The sequence below is a fragment of the Pseudopipra pipra genome, chromosome 4 (genome assembly GCF_036250125.1).
Source record: "Pseudopipra pipra isolate bDixPip1 chromosome 4, bDixPip1.hap1, whole genome shotgun sequence".
Classification (NCBI taxonomy): domain Eukaryota; kingdom Metazoa; phylum Chordata; class Aves; order Passeriformes; family Pipridae; genus Pseudopipra; species Pseudopipra pipra.
This window is the reverse complement of record NC_087552.1, coordinates 68,532,022-68,548,963: the sequence shown is the minus strand read 5'-3', so window position 1 is coordinate 68,548,963 and position 16,942 is coordinate 68,532,022.

The following is a 16,942-nucleotide window of genomic DNA, read 5'->3' as shown; positions in this document are numbered from 1 at the left end:
TTAAAAGATGCACTTTGCAGCTTTATCTGAACATCATCATCCTGGGCTCAGCCAGATCTTTTCTGGGAAGGATTTCCAGGCAGCTCTGTCTGAGAATACAGTCCTTCCACAGCATTAGCCATGGGAGCTAATGTCCAGGAGCTCCCAGAATGTCACCTGTATGGGGCTGGAAGCTTTAGGGATTTGAACTCTGTACAGACCAAGGCTAAAATAAAACCAATACAACATCCTGTTACAAGGTGAGTTTCTGCAATATCTGTTGTTCAAGGATCTTTTCTGTCAAAAACTTGGTGGTGGAATGAGTACCAAATAATGAATATAGGTGAACTGAACATCTATATTTGTTAAACTAAAATGTTAGCTTGGCTTTGGATGCTCGGGCCTGATGATTCTGAAAGGGCTGTTGTGAACCACATTTCCAGCAGCTTGATTTGCTTCAAATGTGACAGACGGATCCTGCAGGAAATGAAAGTGCTGTGTCTACTTTTCTGAAAAGTATTATTATTGTTATTATTATTAAGTACATACTCTTGTATGTGTCTTTTTTTATCAGATGGTCTGTTAGTGGCAGGGATCTTCTCACTAGGTTGTACATCTGGTTAATGGCCTAGAACTTCATCACTGTTAAAAGATATTCCTAACAGGAACTGAGATCAAAGATCAAGCTAATGGAAGAAAAAACAATAAAAGATGAGAGCCAGTCCTCTGTTAGGAGGGTCTAGATTCTGTCCTTGCAGAGCTTTATCTGGTATTTTTCCATCTTGACTTCCATCTCCATGACGACTATAAGCCAGATCCTGTGATCTTTATATTGACCAGCGTTGTACTTAAAACTACATCAATTAGACTGCATTTGATCTGGGCACATTTTTAACCCACCATCTTTTAACTTCTTGAAAAATCCATTTTACCTACCAAGAGCTATATAATACTGCCTCTAAAAATACTGTGCCTGGGCATCCTCACACCCATGAACTGAGAGTACAAGCTTTTCCATGGTTGTGGAATTGGTCTGAAGTTCTGGCTTCTTGCAAATAGAAGAATGTAGGTCAAGACAGGGAAAATAATTTTTCAGAAGAGCCAAGTATACATGGATCCAACAGCCTCTTGAAACTTTAAAAACTAGGTAGCTCTGAGAGTGGGCTTCAGGTTTCCATCTGTATAGCAGCAAATTTAACAGTATGTATGTAGCATAAACATGACCAAGATACCATCACTGATTCGGGTGGCTCTATTTTTAGGTTATTTTATTTTTAAGCTAGGTAGGAGTAGCCATGGTTTAAATTAAACCCATCACTTCCACACAATTGAAGAGGTATTTACAGAAGATGCAGACACTTTTCATGCCAAATGTTGTGCATGTGCAGAGAACCGACAATCACAGTTAATTTCTGAGCCTGTACTCTGTACCCAGGAAGCAGCAACGTGCCTCCTTATCACCACAAATGCATGGGGGAAGGGATTCTATAGAGGGGGTTATGCTTTTTTTTCCCCCCCAATGCTGGAAGTTGTGAAATGCCTCGGAATTCTTTTTGCCTGCGTGTGTCCAGGCTGGCAGGAAGGTGCTCTGTCTAGCAAGGTCTGCAGGCTGCTACAGCAAAGGGCCTGGCAGCATCTGAGAGCTTTAACTGCAAGTCATGGCAGACAAAAGCAGCGCCTGTTGCATTCCACCTGTTATCTCTGGGAGTCAGCAGCGCTGCCTTCCCCCTCCAGCTGCCGGCAAGTCCTGGCAGTGTCGAGATAACATTTGGTTCAAGATCTGCTCGTGCCAGGTTATCGATAAAGTGAGGAAAACGAATACCTGGAGGGAGCAAGGCTGGATTTTCAGCTCGCTTAATTTATGGGCCAAGTCTAGCCTGGTGCGATGGAAGTCCAGCTGTCAGCGTTCATGTCACCCAGCTTTTTAGAGGATGTCATTTTGCTACGGCAGGACATGAAAGGGGGTTTGAAGAACACTTTGCAGTGATGGTGGCTGAATGCTGCATTTCTGGTTACAATTAACAGCACATTCTCACCAACTCTCCCCGATTCTGCTTGTTCACAGGCCCGGGGCAACCGGAATATCTTTCTTTTGTCCCACACTCCTTCATCACCATGGCAACAAATGGGCAAATATCATAGGGATTTTTTTTTTCTTTTTTTAATTTGCAAGTAGACTGGTGAGTTTTCAAGACCACACACACGCAGAGTAGACGTAGTTCAAACTCGGGGATTAGCACGTTAAAACCAGTGGGTTTAAGCAGTAACTTGGGCTGTGGCCTGGCTCCAAGCCAGTGCCCACTGGAAAACATCCTCACCAAGTCACACAGCGCAGTGGTGACAACACAAGTGTGTGGGCCACGTTCAAGGCCAGCCTGTGGTTGTTGTCACCAGCAATTACAGGGAGGTTGAGGTCCTCCCCAGGACCACCTTGAGCCCATCGTAAGTGTGTCACGGGTGGAAACAAAGGTCAGCTCTTGTGCAGGGGTTTAAAAACTGAACTTGCTCTCCCTGTAGCCCAGGGCCCGCAGTCACTAATCATTGTGGGCTGGGAATGAAAGTCACCATCTACCTCAATAAGTGCTGGCCCCAAATGGAAGGGCAAAAGGACTAACACCAGTAGCTCATCATACACTGGGCATTAAGGGAGAGGATTCACCTCTGCCTTTGTGCATGTTGAAACCCTTGTTTCACCAAGAACCCCACCAGGCAATGCCCTTCCATGCAGCAGTTAATTACAGGATTGGGGCTATAGGCAAACGTGGACTTCCGATTTCTGGTTTGGAGGCTGGGAAAGGGTCCTTGCCAGCGGCAGCTGCTGCAAGGTACTGTGTCTTTAGCTCATTAGGCTGATAGATCACCTGGCATGAGATCCCAGAGAGCTTGGAGGCTCTCATCTGCAGCCTCTGGATCCAGAAGGTAGCCAGAAGCTCTGAGTTTTTCCCTAACCTGCGGTTCCTTAAGCACCCTGCAACATCTGTATGACTTGAGTATTTCATGGGAAAGTTTTCTTTTTGTTGGTTACGTGTTGCTGCTTGCACATGTTTTTTTCCCCCTGTATCTAGACCATCTATTCTTTTCAAGTGACAGATACTAAAAGTAGTAAGCTGTAAAAACATGTACCACTGGAGTTACAAAGAAAATCTCTTGGGAGATGGTAAAACAAACCCAGTCCCAAACACCCTCCCCTTGCCCACATTGCCAAACCACCTCCTTTTCTACCACCCTGCCAACAACTCAATTCTTCCACAATACCTACAGGGAGGGAGGTGGCAGCAGATTAAAAAGCCAGGTTCCTCCCTCGTCGAGGTTTCCCAGCACGTATTGCCGGCCCGGGGAATACGGGGGAAGGGCAGAGGAAAGGCTGGCTCTGCCCTTAGTAGGGCCAAGCAAGTTTTCTGGCTGTATAAAATATATTAAGTCCCAATCTCGCTGGAGCCGGTGTTGAAAGATTTCAGCAAGGCCAACACTTGACCTTTCTCAGACAATAGCCCCGGCCCTAATTGGCAACTGCTCATTGTGCGGTTTCAGCTGTGCTGAACAGGCGGGTTTCATGCTCGTTCCCCCGTGGGCTCAGGTCTGGGGCTGCGGGCGGGAAGCGGCGAAGGTTTGGTGATTCCTGATTGTTCTATAATGCCACCTGCTGACTCGAGGGCGACGGTAGCCAGTGTATCAAAAGTCCTTTCACGGAGCCCTGCTTTTAACTTCAGTGCTATTTATATTAATGGGATCATTCAATGCACTTCACTCATGTCCTGATTTAGAGTCCGAGGACAGCCCCGAGTTACAAATCCTGAGTGAGCACTGCAAGATATATTGGACGCTAACTATACTGGCTTATTGTGCTTCTGTTGGGTTGTGACTACGAAATATAATGAGGAGGTGATTGAAAAGGTCTTGAAACTCAAAATATTAACATGTCTGTTTATAACACACTATGCTTGTTCATGACTGATGCAAGCAGCAAACATCTGTGTGCCAGCACTACAATGCATCTTCACTGAGTGACCAAGATGATAAAAGGGGGGAGACGTAAGTGGCTACTTTACTTCCAAGGGAGGCCGGGATCTTACTCCTGCTACAAGCATCCATAGCCATTCATGCAAAGATACATAGAGTAATAAAGAGGCTCCCATCCAGAAGAGGCTCCCTATCACCTACTTTGCAAAGCCTGGGAAAGTGCAAACACCGATCTGGAGAGAATGCCACACCGCTAATTTAATCTTTTTACAAATTGAAAAATCATGGCCCTTTTATCTAACAAAATCTGCACTTCCTGAACTCATCCCATTATGCTAGTTGGTCCTTGTTCTTCATCACTTCCCTGTCTTGACCAAAATCCTGTTTTCACCTCCATCTCTGGCTGAACCCTTTTGTTGAGGTATCACCTCCCTTGCAGGGCGTACATGCTTCCAGCACACCTCAGCTACTCCTGCTGCTCTGTCCGTGCTCTGCTGGTCCACTCACATCCTTTCAGCTTCTCTTTCCCTTAGCTTTTGCTCCTGGCACCGATCTTATTGTCAGCTCCATAAACAACTGTTCATCCAGGCCTCTCTCTACCAGCACCTGCAGCAAATCTTTGTGTCTCACTTACGAGCTCCAGGTTGATGTTCAGGGTACATTTTTCAGAGGGCTCCTGACATGGGCAGCTTGACGCTCTCCAGCGCAGCAGAGTCAGACACTGCAACGCCTTTGCACCACTCTGCTCCTTCTGGCACCTTAATGAGGTCTAATTTTTTGTGCTGGCCTCCCACACACTTAATAAAAGACGCACATTCAAGCAGGCTTTGTGCCCAGAACGCAATTAAGCATCCAACTGTCCGATCTGTGTGGCCAAATCCTCGGCGTTCCCGGGGGTTCTCAGGTGCAGGTTCACACTGGTTCATCAGGTTTCCATAGGGGGGAGGAAATGTAATTTAGCTCTTTCAGTCTTAGTCATTGAAAATAAAAGGGGAGTAAGTGAAGCTTGTCTTTGGCTATAGGAATGGCAAACAAACCAGGCATGATTCTTTATCTTAAAAGTGAAATTTGCAAGTGAACAAGGCATTATAATTGATGCAGATTTAAAGATATGAGGTGAGGCTATTCCGTGTTGCAGTTTGAATGACAAACCTTATCTCACTTTTCCCATCCCCTCCCTTTTTCTTCCCTTGCACAGCAAAATGCTCAGCAATAATTTCTTCAGGCCCAGTCCTCAGAACTGCCATTCCCTACAACTCCAGCAGTTTTTTTGAGCAGCTGGAGATATTTAGCAACCCTGAAGAAATCCCCCCCATCGAACCTCTCTTTCATCACAAGCTGACACCAGAAATGTCACAGTACCTGTGATGAGCGGTTTCACTATGTGCTCTGGGTCAGTCTGTGCCACTAACAAAAATATTATGTGTGATAAAAACAAGTCAAAGCCACAGCACAGAAAATAACTTGTGCATCAGCCCACATGAACATGTGGAGTTACACAGTCTGCCTGACTGATATAAAGAGATCGATCGATCTATCTATCTATCTATCTATCTATCTATCTATCTATCTATCTATCTATCTATCTATCCTGGAGATAGATCAGGTCTGTTTAATTCCAGAATTGAATCAAACTCAAGCTCTGGACTATTAACTGTGCACTCTGCCAAACTGGAAATGCCTTTCATCATAGAGCTGTGGCCTCTGCCCGTCAGCACCTTCCCAGGAAATGCCTGGCATGGCAGTATGGACAGTTCAGAGCCAGCTCTGGCTCCACCCATGGTCCTTCAGCACTATCTCAGCAAACTTTGCATCCTCAGGGATGTCTGGCTCCTCCTCATGCTGCACACTAGGGCTCACCAAAAATATACACCTGCAGTTTCATTCTATGAAAAACCATCTTGATGGGATACAGCACAGCCCTGGCATTTATTTGGGCACTTTGAACCTCGACTATGATGTCTTAGGGCCCAGAGGAAACCACAGCACCACAGACATACTTTTGTAGCCAGACTGTGCCAGAAATCAACATCTGCTCCATTCTATTTAGCAACATATATGTCACCAAGGAAAGGAACATTTTCACCTCCTAGGACTTACCAGGAGGCATAATTGCCCCTTAAATAAGGTCTTATCCTGTAAATTCTATTACAAGTTCAACCCTGGCTCTGAAACACTGAAAAACATAGTGGAAGATTTGATCTCTTCTGTTTCTTAAGGCAGTGAGAACATGGGGGTTAGAAGGCAACAAGAAATGACTGATACCAGAAAAACAGTCCAGGATGAATGGAAAAGTAAAGAAAAATTATTTTATAATGGTGGTACTAAATGACAGAGAGCCATTAGCATACTAATGTGTTGTGTAATTACTCTGTGAAGGAGGTTCTTCATCCATCTAGAGATGGATCCATCTAGAGATGGATTGTAACATTTATCTCTCTCACAGCAGCTTACTTTGCACTTAGTTGGGCATTGTGTTGATTTTATCCCTCAGGTGTAACTAGGTAAGGACAGATAAAGTGTGCAAAGGAGTAAAAGCTGCAAAACCACTCAGACTTCAGTCAAACCCAGAGACCATGGGAGCTTTAGGTCCTCCCATTTTGATTTGCATTTTCCAGCTCTTCCAGAGGAAAATGAGATATCATCTGACTGACGGAAATGCTGTCCACTGGAATATTTGACTGCAGAGAGAGGTCGATGAGCCTTTCATGGATCAGCTCAGGTTTGAAAGAGGTGCACAAAGAGGGAAACAAGACATTGGAGAGCAAGTGTAAGCTATGCACACCCTGGAATTCTGAGCTCCAGGACCAGGTTGTTTTTTTTTTTGCTTAAACTAGGAATTGTTGAAATTGCTGCAGAATTGTTAAAATTGCTCTGGAAATGTTCTGTTGTATATAATAAAAGGACTGCCTCAGTAATTGAGTGGGTCAGCCTTACTATGTTACATACTTTAAGAGCAAGAACCCAAGTCATGTTGGGATAACAAGATTTAAAACAGGGTATCTAAGAAATGTGTTTATTTTTGGTCAGTGCATTCAGTGAAGAACAGTTGCTGTTGCACAAAAGCAGGAGGAGGTGGGAGTGAGAGGCGGTCAGACAATGAGGAAAGCATGTTTCCCATTTTTTAAAAAGCTAGCAGCCTCTGCAAGGATGCCCAGGAGTTGCACCCAGCACCACACTTCTTCAGCTTGCACTTCTCCAAATGACTGTCACTTTCCTCCTTGCTCTGCTGTCCATGGCTGTTGGAAGCCCATTCTGTCTCATTTTTCTACTCTCTTAAATATTCCTGCTGCCCTGCCCTTTCATTTTACCCAGAAATATCATCAACAGGTCTTTTCTTCACTCCTCTACATCATTAATGCTGTCAAATAAACCAACTGCAGCATCCTCACTGTCGGAAGATATGAAACACCAGGCTTGGGAGTCTGAAGTGTTACAGGGCAATCACATCACAGAAACAAAAAAATAATTAACAGACTGTGAAGATTTTAAGTAATTCCTAAGTAAAACCTTAAATTTTTAAACTCTTTCAAACACTTTTGTACAGCTATTTAGTATTAATTGTTAATCTGAGTGATACATAATACAAAGGTAAATCTTCTTTAGTGGGCAGATCTCTTCTGAGCGAATCAGGAGGTTGAATGTTTAATGAAGAGTCAGTTTTTAATTATATTTTCTATTTTATTTGTTATATATTAATTATGTTTTCAGTGCTTGAAATGAGAATGAAAGAGAACGTGAGAAAAACTTGTTCTGGGTATTTACTCCGAAGAACCAAGTCTGAAAACACACTTTGAAATTACAGTTGCAGAAATTCAGCCCAGTCTTTTTCCTGCTAAGATTATTGATGCAAATTGAAGCAATACTGACATTTTCATTCCAGTTTGGAAGTAAAGAGTGGACAACAAGTCCTATTAGAGACCAAAATTAGCCACCTACTATTTGCAGGGAACACTAGACGGGATAGTTTTCAGAGAAAAGGGAAAGCACCAGCACAGGAAAGCCTGCTGGCTTGTCTGGTTTAGAGCAATCTCGAGCCTTTGTATGTTGTAATCTTCCCAACCCAACTCCAGATGTTAAGGCTGGCAGGCTGGAGGGAGGAAAGGAAGACATGGAGAATAAAATGCACCAGATATCCAAGATTAGAAGTTATGAAGTCTCAGGCATTCATAAAAGATGGGAGCTTGCCAGCTCTTCCACATATGGGATGGAGATTTCAAAGTGGAAAACAGCTGCTGTTGTCCTGTGCTGCCTCCCAGGCCATGGAAGTCATGCCACTGGCCCACCAGAGCTAGAGATGGTGAAAGACCCTCAACAGAGAACCCCAGATTATGGAGTTCGAGGTGACAGAGGACAATCTCATCATCTCATCCATGACTATCATTCCTGACCACAAGACTACAGCTGACCTGTGATAATGTTACACCAACATCCTTCACCTGGGGCTGACATTAACCACCACAGATATGTAAAACCCGTGTGTGACTGTCACATGCACTTTCTCTGTACAACAAAGAGTTCCCTGAATCCCTCCATATGACTGATTAGATTTTAGGTTTTCCCAAACATCTCCATAGTGAATGTGAGCCTTTGTCCAGCTGCAGTCCCATATCCCAGCTCATTTCACAGGCAGCTCCAGCTGCTACTGTCTGCTACCCTGGGATGCTGAAATCTTGCACAACACACTGCCCTTTGATGTGGCATTGGCACAAGGAGGATGCTCCCCTCCAGCAATGCACAGTGAAACCATGCAGTGAAATGCTGAGTCCAGGGTCAGGATGGATTCCACGGCTCCTGTGCTGCCTCCTCTTCACTTTTCCCTTCCTGTAGCAATTATTGCTCATCAGCACAGATTAACAGTTGCACAAGCAAACCCATGGAACAAATGAATTCAAGGCTGAGGGCCAGCCTTAGTCAGTGGAGCTGTGCCACTGACTTTACATGGGATTGGGATTTAGCCCTGCAGCCTTTCCCTGTGTTTCCTCTTTACACCCATTCATGTGCTGCACATGTGTAGCTCTCTGGCAGCTCCTCCGGCTTTTGGGATGAGGCACTCACAGGTACAAGCTCCAAAAGTTGCACCCATAACCTTCTGGCATTCTTCTCCACCCACCCCTGGCCCTGGCTTTCTGCTGAGAGTTATTCCAGCCATTTTATGATTCCTTTTAAAAGCTAGGAGAATAAAGACAAAAATAGATCTCAATCCATTCATATGGGTTTCTGTTGGGCTGTGAATAATTTAGAGGTCCTCTCACCTCACCTCTTGTTTATCTCGTAGCCTCAGGCCTCATCTACATGAAAGAGTTGCACCCATTCAACTGGATGTTAATTTAAACCAATTCATTAAACTAATACAAACCCCGGAGCCAGCAGAGGGATGGATACTCCTGCACCATATTAAAACCAGGCTTCTACCGGTTTGCTTTAATCTGGTGAGAAACTAAAACAAAGTAAGGAGTGCCTGTGGACAGGTTTGCTCTGGTTTTACTGAACTCATGGAACAGAGTCATGCAAATCACGGCAGGGAGCTCTCCCTCGGCAGAGCTCTGCTGCTCCCTCCCTGCAGAGACCGAGTCACCACCTGAAACCAACACCTTCCACTCCGACCCGGTGTCTCTGGTGCAAGACCTCCCTCTCCTGCAGAAGAGAAGCAATCTGTCTCCACCCTAACGCTTTAGAGGGGATTCTTCGGATAAACCCCCTCAGCAGACACGCTCCAGCAGATCCAGACGCACAGCTGGAAGTGCCGCTGCTCCGCAGCTGCCAGGGAGCAGGCGGGGTGGGGGGGACACAGATCCCGGGCTGCTCAGGGCACTGCCAAGGACGGGGAGGGGACAGAGGCAGCAGGTTTTGCAGGTTGGCTGGAAAGCCAGCGCGCAGTCCTTGCTGGATGTGTCGTGACCTTCCACACCACAGGAAGGGAAAAGGAGTAGAAGCTCCTTGTCCCTCCTGCAGCAAAATTCACCAGAGTGGATTGGTCTGTGCCCTCGATCCTCGCCCCGAGCTCAGACTTTGAGGAGAGATCTGGAACCACGAAAAAACATGGCCATGAGCCTTCAACACACAACCAGGGCTGTAAATCTCTCTCTTGCCCTGGGCTGTGTTCCAGAGGTCTCACCCCTCCTACCAACCCAGGGGCTCTGCTGCAAGTCTTTATTTCATGTGTCTTTTATTTTGTGTCCCTGCAGGTGGTAATAAAGCCATAACGGTGTTTTCATACCACAGTAACAGGGGCTATATAAGAAGCCAGGCACAGTGAAGGTCACCTGAAAAAACTGCCACGTCAGTGGGAGCCAAAAAAAAAAGGAAAGAAGTGCAAGGAACACCACCCAAAAGTGGCACAGAAAGTCACTATTCAATGAAAACAAACCAAAAAGGAGAGAGGGGAGGGATGGGACCAAAGCACTTTTGCTTCACAGCTCTGCCCTCTTTTCAGGGAATGGAAAGGACTACATCACCTGTTGTCAATATTGAATGAGGACTATGGAGAGCATGAAGCCAGACTCCTCTCCCATGTGACTAATGGGAGGATGAGAAGTGATAGATCCAAGCTGCATCAATGAAATTCCAATGGATATTAAGCAAAATTACTTCATCATGAGAATGCTTAAACAGGGGGCAGAGAGATGATGGCATCTCCATCCACAGAAACAATCAAAACTAAACCAGACAAATCCCTGAGCAACTATCTAATGTTAAAGCTAGCTGTCTTCTGAGTGAGGTGGAGGTTTGATCTGATGGTTTTAAGTCCCTGTTAACCTAAATCATTCAGTTTTATTCAAGTAAAATAAGGCAGGAATTTCTTCTCCGAAGCCAGCTTCCCATTTAGGCTGGGGAGGTTACTAAGATATTTGTTGGTGGTGATAATATCAGTTGGCTTTCCCCTGTGTTGGTAAACATTGGGAGCTGGGATGTAGGTGGCTGCTGGATGGTTCTGGCACTCCAAAGCCACACCAGTAGCCCTACACCATGGTACCTACACTTCTAGCAGTAGCCACAGCTCCTAAATTTCCATCATTGCGAGAGCTCAAGGCAGGAAGAGAAACGGAGTCACTGTTAATACGGGCAGAACCCCTTAGGCTGTGTGGGGGCAGCATAAATATAACAAGATTCCCATTATTTAAGAGGAAGAAGAGTAAAACAGAAGAATGGTTTTGCAAAAGATATATGGATTTTACCAATAGTTGAATATTTTTTGATTTGTTTTCATTTATATATATATGTATATATAAAAGTAGGAAAAACATTGTTTTGTTTACATGAATTTTTCATCATATTGGAGGAATCCTAGTGTTTTCCTGCAAGATCTGTTTCTATATCACTATGGTTCCTTTCATCCAAGGATCTTTTATCAATTATCATACTGAAGTTTTCATGAATTCAAAGACATGAAAAATGAATTTCCAGAGGGAGGGCATGCCAAGGGCCACAAAACACAAAAGCATGATGTCTAACTCAGGAAGCCTTTAAGCCAGGGATAGCTGGGAGCTGGGATAGTGCACCAGAGAAATCTCAGCATGTACTGCTGTCCTTGTCTTCTGTTCTAGCACCCAGCAGATGGGACACTGGCTACATAATGTCTTCATAATCTTAACCAGCTCCTTGCACCTCTTGTCCAAGTGATGGTGGTGTTCCCTCATTTTCACTGATCTGCTCTCCTTGGGGATAGATTCCTGGGCTTTGTCCACACTGCAGCACTTTCCCCTCACACAGATTGAGGGTACAGCCTTTCCTTTCTCCCCACCCCTCCCTCACACGGACCCTTCCCTGTGTTCATTCAGATCCCTTCGAGATGCAAACTCCTATTCCCAGTGTGCTTTTCTGCCTGCTTAGCCAGGTGATTCCATGTGTACCAGAGCTGGCCCAAGGGAAAGCACAGCTGGAAGCAGAAGGAAGAAGAGCAATGTCTTCCCTTACCATGACCTGCTGCTCAGTTTGCTTTTGCCATAACAGAACTTCTGCCCTTGGGCACAGCTCCACCCGACCCGAAGATCTTTGGTGCATCTCCAGTGCTTTCCCTCAGCCTCCTGCTCCTCCTTTTTTGCACAGGCTGTGGCTCTTTTTGTGACCTTCACTGAGCTAAATCAACTGGCTGATGCACCAGTTATTTGGCTTACAAAGGGGTCTGACAACTACAAGAGATGGTACAAAATAAGTAGCAGGACTATGTGGTTGTCTTGAGTCTCTTCCAGCTTTAAATGATGTTGGGCATTACCTAGACCTTGTTTCAGCTGTTGAATTTTACTCACCTCTTCCACAAAACAGATGTGGCTATAAATTATAGCCAGATTAGAAGGATCAGTGGAGATCATAAGAATCCAAGAGCAACTAACAGATTTGGAACTCTTTTGGGTTGTGACTTATGTAAACAGTTTTCAAGTGGCTCTGACCTTCAGCACAACAGAGTCCTCACTGGCTGTGCAACGTGGACAGAAGAGGAGTCTGCTCTGCTGCACTTCTTTGACAATACAAGATGACTGTGAAGGATGAGGAGCAAGTGTCCAGAGATCTCACAGAGCTCCCCAAAAGTCCACTGATAATTGCTGTGAGGTGCCCTACAGACATCCTCACCTTGCCCCTAGATGTTCACGGGAGATGCTAAAGTCAATCAAATTACGATTGTAGATGCAAGAATTCAAATCCCACCACCCAGGTGGGTGCTGGTGAAGCCCTGTGTTCAGAAACAATATTCAGCAAGGCCAGCAGAAAAGCAGCCCAGCACAATTAACACATTTAGAATGAGGAATCAGACAGAGGCAGAAAACCTGGTGTAACACAACTTGAGTCACTTCTCTGTCACAGGTGGTGTTTGTGGCCTTCCCAAACACCTAATCTGGGAGCCATCTGAAGTCAGTGGGAGGTTTCCATTTACTGCAGCAGATCTCACATCAGACAAGTTATCTGTAAAGCACTGAGATACAAGTATCTTTCAGTCCTTGAAGTCTGTAGAATTTGCCACCTGGTCAAATTTGTACATGTGCTGAAGTTAATTTCTAGTATGAGGTCTAGCCATAGTTGAGGGGAGAGGGTGCTTAGAGAAGGAATATTTGTGAAATAAGTTTTAAAAAGTATAAAAGTGATCCGTGATCCTCCTTTTTCCAGGGAAACATCATGGTTTTTCATACTCCACTAGTCTGAAGACTAGTTTTTATTTTCTGATAAAGTGCTGCAGAAAACTGACCAGAGGCTTTAAGAAATTATACTGAAATAGGTAGTGTAGTTGTCACTGGGCTTGTCTTTTGTTTGGTTAAAGAGATTAGAACTTGGGCAGTGGTAAGCTTTGCATGGCAAAGAGACACTTTTCTTCAGATTTCTGCACACAAGAGACCTCTCTGTATTTCATGCCTGCTCCATAAAATATACCCACCCTGATACAAGAGATCAAATCCTTGGACACAGAAGATAAAATTTATTTCATTTGTATTTAAGATACGGTGCCGCTATTGCATCCTCACAGCTGCAAAATAAAGAAAATAAGTGAGAATTTTCTTCCAGTCACATGCTGACAGAAGAAACCAGAACCTGTATCTCATCTTGTTTGGACAGCATGGGAAAGATGAGATGGGGCAGCCAGAGCAGCTGCAAATAACTATGTCTGTTTCAAATTCAGAACAAATCATCTTGCTGTAATTCCTGGCAAATAATTTTCTTGTCCAAAAATTTTTAGGTCGATCCCACAGGACTGCTGGGATAATCATCCTGACACTGCAGATAACAGGATTGTGATCATAAATCTTAAGATTCAAGCACATTCACCATGGTTGAGTGACCACCAGAATTTTGAGAGAATGAGAATATTTTTCCCCTGGAAAGATGATGGCACGAAGGGCACATATGCAGAAAGTGAAGCCTCGGCATTACAGAACAATGCATCATTTTTATTTTCAATTTGCCATGCACTCCTTATCATTTCACCCACATTCTGCCCACTAATCAAGGGAAGAGGCTTGGCTGGTGCAACTGGTTCTGGATAGATCTATTTGTGGCTGTTGCCATTGGAGCAAAACTGCCTTTTATATAGAAGAATCTGTCACAGAACATAAGTCACTTATTCTGTGGACAATTATTTTTATCTACAGAGTGAAAGAACCTTTACTCCAGTCTGGTTTTGTGTGGGGCTATTCCAGTCATGCACATGTGAGTGATGAAGGGAAACACAGTTCTTCTCGTTATTTGGCCCTGGTTGGTACAATTCTGCCTTTTCCCCGTGAAAGAAGAGAAATCAGTTATTTAAGCAATAGTAATATTACAGAACTACGAAGCTATTTTTTTGCCTTTTGAATCTAGTTTGTCTTCTGCAAGCTAAATGAGAAAAAACGCAAAATAGCATTGAGTTGTTTATCAATATAAAACACTCAGCTGATGAGAAGCCCTAATCCACAGCCAAACCCTGATAAAGGCCCAGCTGACTCGTATTTAAGCCACCACCTTACTCCATGGGTTTTAAACGTGAATGCACCCAAATCCTTAACAATACCTACAATTTGAGCCAATTCCACAGTTAACCACAGCCCTGCATATCCATGGTGATAAAAAAAAAATGCTCACCTTCCAAAATGTAAGGGATTTGACATTAATAAAGGCATGCTGCTCCCTGCTAGGCAATATAGGAACAGAGCAGACATGCCACATTATATCACTTGCAAACCAACAGCATCACAGGGCAAGTGCATTAACTGAGATGTTGCTGTGCAAAGGGGAAGGGGCTGCACGTCTGGATTTACTTTCTTCCCCAAGGACCTCTCCAGCAACCAGTGTCTTCTTCTTAAATTGCTGCCCCATGTTGCACATAATTCTCTTTTACTAGAAACGCCTGATAAGTCTTTTAATTTCTTGTAATTTGCAAAGTGCTCTCCCCTCCTGTGCTCTGCACTCCCACATCGCTGTTCTCCTCAGGCCACACAAGACACCCTCTTTAAAAGAACACAAACAGAGCTAAAAACCGGGAGAGGTGGAAGCAAATGACTGCCCCAAACAAGGCTATAAGCTGTGTTGCAGTCTCAGCCAACAGGGTCTAACAAGTCCCTTTACTTCCACTTCCCCTGGACTGCAGGCAACCTGGTAAAGCAAACAGACCTCTACAAACAAAGCACCTTTGCTGCACAGGATGCCCAAGCTTTTCTGGGAAAAGTTGGTTAAGCCAACGAGTTAACAGCTTTATTCCAATTGCAACGGACAGTGATCTGGAAAACAGCGAAAGCCTCTTACCTTCCCTCTTTGCAATTGCAAAGCTCACGCAACAGGACCCTCATACTCTTGCTGGATGGTTTATATATTCCATGTGAGTGAGTGCTCAGGGATTTGGGAAGGGAGGGGGAAAGGGGGAAGAGTCCAAACAAAACATTTAAATGTAATTCCTTTGATGGTGTAGCTGTGAGAGGGCAACCGAGATGATTTTGCTGTGATATTTCAGAAGCTGCATAGTTTTCCTGTCCTTCATTGAACAGAAATACTGTTTCCATGGGCAGCCTCTCCTGAAGTCATCTCTCCTGCCCGCAGAGCAGACCTCTGTTCTAAATTCCTACACAACACCGGCCAATGCTTCATTTTCTAAATTCCCACACAACACCAACCGATGTTATGTTTTACCCCCTTCTTGTGACTCCCTCTGTCTCCCACCTTCTCTCCCAAACATGGCATACAAGAGGTATTTCAGTACAAATGAAACAGTATAAATGAAACAGTACAAATGAGCCCTATTTTCTTTGCAAGAAAACCCCAAATGAGAATGTAAGTCAGCAACTGGCCTCCTGGTTCATTCCCAATTCCCTTCTGTGCTTGGACACTCCTTTACATGGTGCTATGTGTGCACCACTGAATCCTGGTCTCCATGGCACCAGGAGCACAGAGCAGGTACCCCAGCTGAGGGTGATCCAGCAGCACCAGGAGTTGTGGCAGCGCAGCTGGATAACACAGCCATGCTGCTTTTGATCCACACAGCTCCTCCAAGTGCAGGTCACTGCCCACTTCAACATATCAACAGCACAGATAAGGTAACCTTATCCCAACCTGCTCTATCAAACAGGATAAAACACCTGCCCTGTCAGACAGGAGTGATGGTGCTAAGAGACTTTACAGGGGATGTTTTCAGAACAAAACCCACTGCAAGGCTGTGCTCCGCCTGTGCCCCAGAGTTTCCTTCCGTGAACCTACAGCCCCCAGAGCTCACAAACCATCCAACCCTTTCCCTCTAATCCTGGTTAAATCAGGAGCCAAGGTGACAAAGTGCTGCTGGTGTCACTGGACTGCAGATAAAGGACCACGGGCAAGGCAGGGAGTCAGTACCTGCAGTGCTATATTGTTTTATTGCAGCAATGGGGGGAGGCACGGGAGGGTTTGCAGTTCTCAGCTTTACCCTCCACATTTAATAACACACATGAATTCAGTCCCTCTTCCAGAATAAATACAACAGTTGAGCCGTTCCCTGGAGGGCTAAACCATTCAGAAAGGCAAAGAAAGGATGAGAGGGTACAGAAGTATCTCCTCAACTGCACACCTCTGACAAGCAGTGGCGTGACAGGCCTGACGCAATTACAGAGCACAATTTAGACACCCTCCCTCCCAAACCATTCATCCTCATCCTCCCAGCCCAGCACCTGGCTCCCTGGCTAAGCTCCCCCACCACCTCTGTTATTTGCATCGTTACTGTCACGTCTGTGAAGACAAGAAACTTGTGTCACAGTCTGGGCTGCATCTCGGAGCATCCAGAAAGGGGGAGGGACAGGGTTACCTAGGAGCTCTGGGATTTTCTCCGATAGACTTGGTTCATTTTCTCTGAAGCTTCTGTGTTTTTCTTTTTTTTCCCCTTTCGCCCCACTTCTCTCAATGGTCTGGTGCCCTCAGAGAGTCCAGGAGCAGACACCAGCTGGCCCTAGCAAAGGCCACATCCCCCACTGCCTGTGTTGTTCTCCCCAGCTCGCCTATATGGATCCCTTAATTGCATGCATGTCTTTCAGGCTATTCTCCATGCATGAGCTGTCAGCAAAACCTTGCTGGAAACACT